Source organism: Bison bison, unplaced genomic scaffold (assembly GCF_000754665.1).
Source record: "Bison bison bison isolate TAMUID 2011002044 unplaced genomic scaffold, Bison_UMD1.0 scf7180017864492, whole genome shotgun sequence".
In the NCBI taxonomy this organism is placed as follows: Eukaryota; Metazoa; Chordata; class Mammalia; order Artiodactyla; family Bovidae; genus Bison; species Bison bison.
The window spans coordinates 7,027,956-7,037,411 of record NW_011495051.1 but is presented as its reverse complement, the minus strand read 5'-3'; positions in this window follow the sequence as shown (position 1 = coordinate 7,037,411).

Here is a 9,456-nt window from a genome sequence, read left to right as displayed (position 1 = left end):
GTATATAAGTTAAATAAGCAGGGTAACAATATACAGCCTTGACGTACTCCTTTTCCTATTTGGAACCAGTCTGTTGTTCCATGTCCAGTTCTAACTGTTGCTTCCTGACCTGCATATAGGTTTCTCAAGAGGCAGGTCAGGTGGTCTGGTATTGCCATCTCTTTCAGAATTTTCCACAGTTTATTGTGATCCACACAGTCAAAGGCTTTGGTATAGTCAGTAAAGCAGAAATATATGTTTTTCTGGAACTCTCTTGCTTTTTTGATGATCCAGCAGATGTTGGCAATTTGATCTCTGGTTCCTCTGCCTTTTCTAAAACCAGCTTGAACATCTGGAAGTTCACAGTTCACATATTGCTGAAGCCTGGCTTGGAGAATTTTGAGCGTTACTTTGCTAGCGGGTGAGATGAGTGCAATTGTGCAGTAGTTTGAGCATTCTTTGGCATTGCCTTTCTTTGGGATTGGAATGAAAACGGACCTTTTCCAGTCCTGTGGCCACTGCTGAGTTTTCCAAATTTGCTGGCATATTGAGTGCAGCACTTTCACAGCATCATCTTTCAGGATTTGGAATAGCTCAACTGGAATCCCATCACCTCCACTAGCTCTATTCATAGTGATGCTTTCTAAGGCCCACTTGACTTCACATTCCAGGATGTCTGGCTCTAGGTGAGTGATCACACCATCATGATTATCTGGGTCGTGAAGATCTTTTTTGTACAGTTCTTCTATGTATTCCTGCCACCTCTTCTTAATATCTTCTGCTTCTGTTAGGTCCATACCATTTCTGTCCTTTATCGAGCCCATCTTTGCATGAAATGTTCCCTTGTATCTCTAATTTTCTTGAAGAGATCTCTAGTCTTTCCCATTCTGTTGTTTTCCTCTATTTCTTTGCATTGATCGCTGAGGAAGGCTTTCTTATCTCTTCTTGCTATTCTTTGGAACTCTGCATTCAGATGCTTATATCTTTCCTTTTCTCCTTTGCTTTTCACTTCTCTTCTTTTCACAGCTATTTGTAAGGCCTCCTCAGACAGCCATTTTGCTTTTTTGCTTTTAATCAATCTCTTACGTGCACCAAATTCTGAATGTATCATGGGTATGTATGGGAAAGATTGAGGGCAGGAGGAGAAGGGGACGACAGAGGATGAGATGGTTGGATGGCATCATCGACTCGATGGACATGGGTTTGGTTGGGCTCTGGGGTTGGTGATGGACAGGGAGGCCTGGCATGCTGTGTTTCATGGGGTCACAAAGAGTCGGACACGACTGAGCGACTGAACTGAACTGTACTGATGTGTGTATAGCATTCAGTACTATTTGTGGTTTCAGGCATCCACTGGTCATCTTGGAATGTATTCCATGCAGATAAGGGGGACTACTGTATTCCTTTTCCACATTCCACATCTTGGAACAATGGTGATTGGCAAGGAATACTTGTTCTCGAAGAAGTGAGGAAATGTTGTTATTCTTACCTATTGAGACCAGGTTCCCCAGAATTATTTGCATCACATCTCTGTAAAGTTTCTTCTGCAAAGAATTCAGTAAAGCCCACTCCTCTGGAGTGAAGTTCACAGCCACATCCTCAAAAGTCACTGTCCTAAAACATCACAAATATATTTCCAGTAAGATGTGTGAGTCTGACAGAACTCTGGGATTTATGCTCAATTTATAGGAAGATTATATATGATTCTATCACCTTCAAACACTTATTTTATGTCTTGGTCATCAGAACTTACTTTCTGTCCATACTTACTTCATCATGAATTTAACAGCATAACAAACATGCAAACTATTTATGCATTTTTACTGTGACCACTTGAAATGTTACTGCTCTCTAATGTCAAGGTCTAGAGCGCCTTGGAGAAATGAGAAAAATGCTACACAAATGCATCAAATATCATTTTAAACATGTCTATCTCTTTTGGAAAAAAACTCATTTCCTTTGTTATCACACAGCATTTAACTCAGCCCTCCGTGATATATGGGGGCTTCCCAGGTGGCACAGTGGTAAGGAATCCAACTGCCAATGAAGGAGACACAAGAGACATAGGTTCAATGCTTGGGGTGGGAAGATCCCTTGGAGGAGGAAATGGCAACCCACTCCAGTATTCTTTTTATTTTTTAAATTTTAATTGGGGGCTAATTACTTTATAATATTGTGGTGGTTTTTGCCATACATTCACATGAATCAGCCATGGGTGTACATGTGTTCCCCACCCTGAACTTCCCTCCCACCTCCCTCCCCATCCCATCCCATCCCTCAGGGTCATCCCAGTGCACCAGCCCTGAGCACCTTGTCTCATGCATCAAACTTGGACTGGTGATCTATTTCACATATGATAATATACATGTTTCAATGCTATTCTCTCAAATCATCCCACCCTCTCCTTCTCCCACAGAGTCCAAAAGTCTCTTCTTTACATCTGTGTCTCTTATGCTGTCTTGCATATAGGGTCATCATTACCATCTTTCTAAATTCCATATACATGCATTAATATGCTGTATTGCTGTTTTTCTTTCTGACTTGCTTCACTCTGTAAAAAAGGCTCCAGTTTCATCCACCTCATTAGAAGTGATTCAAATGCATTCTTTTTCATAGCTGAGTAATACTCCACTGTGTATATGTACCACAGCTTTCCTATCCATTCCTCTGCTGATGGACATCTAGGTTGCTTCCATGTCCTGGCTATTGTAAACAATACTGCAATGAACATTAGGGTACACGTATCTCTTTCAATTCTGGTTTCCTCAGTGTGTTTGCCCAGCAGTGGGATTGCTGTGTCATATGGCAGTTCTATTTCCAGTTTTTTAAGGAATTTTCACACTGTTCTCCATAGTGGCTATACTGGTTTACATTCCCACAAACAGTGTAAGAGGGTTCCCTTTTCTTTGCACCCTCTCCAGCATTTATTGTTTGTAGACTTTTTGATAGCAACCATTCTGACCAGCATGAGATGGTACCTCATTGTGGTTTTAATTTGCATTTCTCTGATAATGAGTGATGTTGAGCATCTTTTCATGTGTTTGTTAGCCCTCTGTATGTCTTCTTTGGAGAAATGTCTGTTTAGTTCTTTGGCCCATTTTTTGATTGGGTCGCTTATTTTTCTGGAATTGAGCTGCAGGAGTTGCTTGTATATTTTTGAGATTGATTCTTTGTCAGTTGCTTCACTTGCTATTATTTTCTCCCACTCTGACAGCTGTCTTTTCACCTTGCTTATAGTTTCCTTTGCTGTGCAAAACTTTCAAGTTTAATTAGGTCCCATTTGTTTATTTTTGCTTTCATTTCCATTGCCCTGGGAAGTGGGTCATAGACAATCCTGCTATATTTACATCAGAGAGTGTTTTGCCTATGTTTTTCTCTAGGAGTTTTATACTTTCTGGTCGTACATTTAGATCTTTAATCCATTTTTCCACCCCAGTATTCTTGCATGAGAAATCCCATGGACGGAGGTGACTTATGGGTTACAATCCATGAGGTCACAAAGAGCTGGACATGATTAAGTGCACATGCAAAGCAAAAAGCCATGATGTATGAGGTCAAATCTGCAGTAGTTTTTAATGAATAAAACACAGTGAAGAAATGGGAGCTTTCCCTTCTCTTTCCATCACCAAACATGAGAGTCCAGGAGGCCTGTGGAAATACAACTTGTAATGAGGACCATTTAGCCATGAAAGGTTGTTATTGAACCACACAAAGATGCCGGGATCCTTGGCCTCTGGAGGAGAAGAATTCAATCCAGGGCCAGAGACAAGGCTTGATCGCTCAGAGCTTTTGTGCAATAAAGTTTTATTAAAGTATAAAGAAGATAGAGAAAGCTTCTGACAGACATCAGAAGAGGGTAGAAAGAGTCCCCGCTTGCTAGTGTTAGCAGTGGAGTTATATACTCTCCAATGAATCAAAAGAATGTCTGGAGGTTGTAAAGACCTCACCAGATCTACTCCCATAATTTACATTTTAAGGTAACAGGATTAGCCAGAAGGTTTAATACAGAGACTGTCCTCAGGCAGGATACATTATTATTATATAATCCTTGTAAAGACCAGACCTACTCCCATAATTTACATTTTAAGATAACAGGATTAGCCAGAAGGTTTAATCCAAAGACTGTCCCCAGGCAGGATACATTATTGTTATATAATCCTAAGGAATGTAGAGGGAAAAAAAGTTTGTCCTTTCTTCCTCCTTGAGAATTCCAGACCCCTCTTCTCCTTGGGGACCCCTAGACTTCTTATCAACCTGCCTAGGAAATGACTCTCTCAGTCATATTGGCCTGAATTAGCCAGGTGCACCTGGCCAGATTAAAATATTCTCATACTTGCAGTTTGTGTAACATTTATTGCAGACTGTTTCTCCATTCTTTCTCTCTCCCATTCGTGGAGCTAAGAAGTTATTTAGAACTTAGGGTTCAGAAAACTTGCCATGATATTACATGCTAAAAAGACATTAACAACTTAGACCTCCACAAATTCTATATACAATGAGCCTCAGGACTGCTTCTCACCAGTTTTTAGCACACAGAATGAAATGATAAAGTACTGAAAGATCTCTTTTCAGTCAAAGCCCTTGCTAACCTTGAGGAACATGTTAAGAGCTCCATATTGCACAGGAGTTCACTCAAGTCCACAGAGGTCTGCTGGTGAATCTGTCCATGATTATATAATAACACAGAGGATTCACAGGGCTTTCCTTCAAAGAATGCAAAAGAAAAAAGAAAACCCCAAGTTCACAGACATGGAGAACAGATTGGTAGTTGCCGGAGGGGGTAAGTGAAGAGAGGGTTGTCAAGGGGTGGGTGAAATAGGTGAAGGCAGATCAAAAGTTATAAACTTTCAGTTATAAAATAAGTCAGGGGATATAATATGTAGCAGTGTGACTATAGTTAATAATACTTTATTGCATATTGGAAAGTTGCTAAAAGAGGAAATTTAAAATTTTTCATCATAAGAAAAACTGTAACCATGTGTGATAATATTAGTCTAGTTAATTAACTAGACTTATTGTAATACTTCATAATCTATACAAATATCAAATCACGTTGTACATTTAAAAATAATGTTATATGTCAGTTATATCACAATAACATTAAAATAAAATGACCACCCCCCCAAACTAGGGAAGACATAAAAATTGCAGGAATATAGACTATCAACAAAATCAAAAGCTGGTGATTTGAAATAATCAGTAAAATTGAAAAGGTCTAGGCAGGCTAAATGAGAAGAGAGGGAAGACAGGTATTATTAAAATCAGGGATAAAAGGAATGTAAGACAAGAACATTTGATAAAACCTAACATCCACTTATGATAATGCACTAGGAATAGAGGGGAGTTCTGCCTCTTAAGATAGAACATTTGCATGAAACCTGTAGGCAACATCACACTTACTGGTGAGAAACAAGAGGCTTTTTTTGTTGTTGTTAAGATACTAAGACACTAGGTAAAGTGTCCTCTCACCACTCTTGTTCCACACTATACTGGAAGGCCCAGGTCATGCAATAAGACATGGAAATAAAATATATATAGATTAGGAAGGGAGAAATGAAACTGACTCTGTTGTGTATGCCATGATTTTCTATGTAAAATATCTGAAAGGATCCATAACACCAGAAATCACTCCCGCAATTAATAAGAGAGTATGGAAAGACTGAGGATACAGAAGTCAACTGTTTTCTTATAGATCCAGAGAAATACAGTTATCTGACCTTTGATAGGAAAAGGCAATGGCACCCCACTCCAGTACTCTTGCCTGGAAAATCCCATGGATGGAGGAGCCTGGTAGGCTGCAGTCCAAGGGGTTGCTAGAAGTCGGACAAGACTGAGCGACTTCACTTTCACTTTTCACTTTTCACTTTCACGCATTGGAGAAGGAAATGGCAACCCACTCCAACCATTCTCCATCCTGGAGAATCCCAGGGACGGGGGAGCTTGGTGGGCTGGCGTCTATGGGGTCGCACAGAGTCAGACATGACTGAAGCAACTTAGCAGCAGCAGCAGCAGACCTTTGATAAAGGACTAAAAGGCAATTCAATGGAGAAAAGAAAGACTTTTCAACAAATAGTGCCATAAATAGTGGATATTCACATGCAAAAACAAGCAAGTGAATCTACACACAGAACTTACAGAAAACTTAAAGTAGACCATAGTTCTAAATGTAAAATGCAAAAGTAAAAAAATTCTAAAAGATAACAGGAAAAAAATCCAGGGGATCTTGTGTTAATTGATGAATTTTAAGATACAACACCAAAAGCAAGATCCAAGAAAGAAAAAAATAAGCTTCATTTCATTAATATCCCTTGTTCTATAAAAGACAATGGTAAGAGAATATAAAGACAGTCACAGATTGCGAAAAAAATCTTTGCAGAACATATTTTATTTTGCTCAGTTATGTCTGACTTTTGTAACCCCATGGACTGTAGCCCCCCAGGCTCCTCCGTGAATGGAATTTTCCATGCAAGAATACTATAGTGGGTTGCCATTTCCTACTGCATATCTGACAAGGGACTGGTATCCAAAATGTCCAAAGAACTTTTAAAATACAACAGTAAGATGATAAACAATCCAGTTAAAAATGGCAAAATTGAAAATAAAGCAAGAATCCTTGGGGGAAAAAATAAAGTCCCAAACATGGCTAAAAAAATGGGCCAAAGATTTGAACACACATCACCAAAAAAGATATACAGATGTTAAATAAGGACACGAATAGACACTCAACATCAAATGTCATTAGGAGATTGCAAATAAAACAAATATCAAATGTCATTTACAAAGCAGAATAGAGACACAGATGTAGAGAGAAAACGTATGGATACCAAGCAGGCTGGCAGGATGGGATGGGCTGGGATTGACATATACACTATTGATATGATGTATAAAATAGATAACTGATGAGAACCTACTGTACAGCACAGGGAACTCTACTCAGTGCTCTGTGGTGACCTAAATGGGAAGAGAATCTGAAAAAGAGGGAATATATGCATACATGCATAACTGACTCACTTTGCTATACAGCAGAAACTAAGAACATTGTAAGGCAACTACACTCCAATACAAATTAATAAAAAATAAAAATAGATATCACTGGACATTTGCTTGTTGTTGTTTACTTGCTAAAGTTGTGTCTGACCCTTTGCAACTCCATGGACTGTAGCCTGCCAGGCTCCTCTGTCCATGGGATTTCCCAGGCAAGAATAATAGAGTGGGTTGCCATTTCCTTCTCCAGGGATCTTCCTGACCCAGGGATTGAACCTGTGTCTTTGTATCTCCTTCATCAGCAGGAGGATTCTTTACCACTCTGCCATCTGGGAAGCCCTGCCCCAGGTTGAGATATAATCCCTAAGGTGGATCAGTCCCTGGTGAAGGAGGATAGGGACACCTGAGCCATCACTGGAGTGAACTCTCCTCACCTCCTCACAAATAAGGAGACTCTCAAGGAAGATTCAGTTTAACATCAAACTCAAAATAACTCCCCAATTCATAGGCTCTTTGTCCAGGAGACAGAACTCCTGACCACAGACTTTTTCAATACACAAAATACACTCTGAGTGCACTTACATCATAGACGCAGAACTCAAACATAACATGTAAAGACATCTATGCCAAAGAAAACCCCACTGTCTGCTCTGCTTCAAAGAGCGGGGAGCTTTAGTTTGGAGTCACTGTCCTCAGGCTCTGCTCTACAGCCACAATACTTTGAATTACCATTGAATTGACAAAATGATGCTAAGTCGCTTCAGTCATGTCCGACTCTGTGTGACCCCATAGACCGCAGGCCACCAGGCTCTGCCGTCCCTGGGATTCTCCAGGCAAGAATACTGGAGTGGGTTGCCATTTCCTTCTCCAAACTTCACAAGAAATCCAGCAAAAGCACTCAACCCAGTGTTTATGCGTAAGGAAGGTAGAAAATTGTGACACAATTTTATTTGTTAAACAGGCAAACTCCAAAATATCTATTCCTATCAGAAAATGAAGAGGTCACTTATTTCCAAAAAAAGAAACCGAACTGTAAATGATCACGGGGAGCACTTTTAGATACTGCAAGTCTAAGTCCTGATATGCCATTTGAAATCACCCAAAAGGCCTCAGACTGTAACGACATCCACTCAGAGTTTAAAAAATATTAAACAAAAATTTGACATGTAGAATGTAATAATGAGATTCTTTTTTCTGAGATTCACCTTTTTTGCCTCTTTGGAAAAGCTTTACACTGTCTCCCCAGGTCTATTGAGTAAATAAAATTCAGATTTATTGAAAAACTGAGTCTCAAATAAGTGAATACCTCTTTTCAAAGTGAGAAACTCAGGAACAGAGGCAGTGCTGAAAAGGCAGATCATCTAGGAAAGTTATTCAAAAGGATCCTTGAGCCAAAAGTCCTCATGTCTGTGAGCAAGACAGATTTTGAGAGGAGAGGCACAAAGATTTCAATTTCAAATATTTCATAGCGTATCCCAGGTGGTTTTTTTTTTCTTTTCCTCTCAAGTAAATAGCCATAAAAACAAATCTTTGAAAAGAGCCATCCATGGCTCTGTGGATAAATAATAAATAATTAAAATACCACATCATTTTGAAATGTACCAAGAAGAAAAATACGTTAAAATGATACTATGAACTGCAGAGGGGAAGATGGCATTTGGGAATGTGAGGAAAGATCTGGAAATTCAGGGATTTATTGCCAGTGCTAGGAAAGGCTGGAGAAGGCAATGGCACCCCACTCCAGTACTTTTGCCTGGAAAATCCCACGGACAGAGGAGCCTGGTGGGCTACAGTCCAAGGGGTCGCTAAGAGTCGGGCATGACTAAGCGACTTCACTTTCACTTTTCACTTTCATGCATTGGAGAAGGAAATGGCAACCCACTTCAGTATTCTTGCCTGGAGAATTCTAGGGACGACCGAGCCTGGTGGGCTGCCGTCTACGGGGTCGCGCAGAGTCAGACAAGACTGAAGTGACTTAGCGTTAGCAACCTCTACTCTAGATTTTTAATCTTTGCTTTTTGATATTTGTTATCAATTTTGTACCTTTAAGAATCTAACCTTCAGTACCCATTTTTACTTAGGGGTGTGATTACTGCCTTGATTGCTATTTCACCTTTTGACTCTCCCTTTTCTCCCCCAGGTCACCTCTATCTCCTCCCTCCCCCTTCTCTTCTCTACTTAACTTTGTGAATCTCTCTGGGTGTGCTGGGCTGTGGAGAACACTTCAGATCAGATCAGCCGCTCAGTCGTGTCTGACTCTTTGCGACCCCATGAATCGCAGCACTCCAGGCCTCCCTGTCCATCACCAACTCCCGGAGTTCACCCAGACTCACGTCCATCGAGTCAGTGGTGCCATCCAGCCATCTCATCCTCTGTTGTCCCCTTCTCCTCCTGCCCCCAACCCCTCCCAGCATCAGAGTCTTTTCCAGAGTCAACTCTTCGCATGAGGTGGCCAAAATACTGGAGTTTCAGCTTTAGCATCATTCCTTCCAA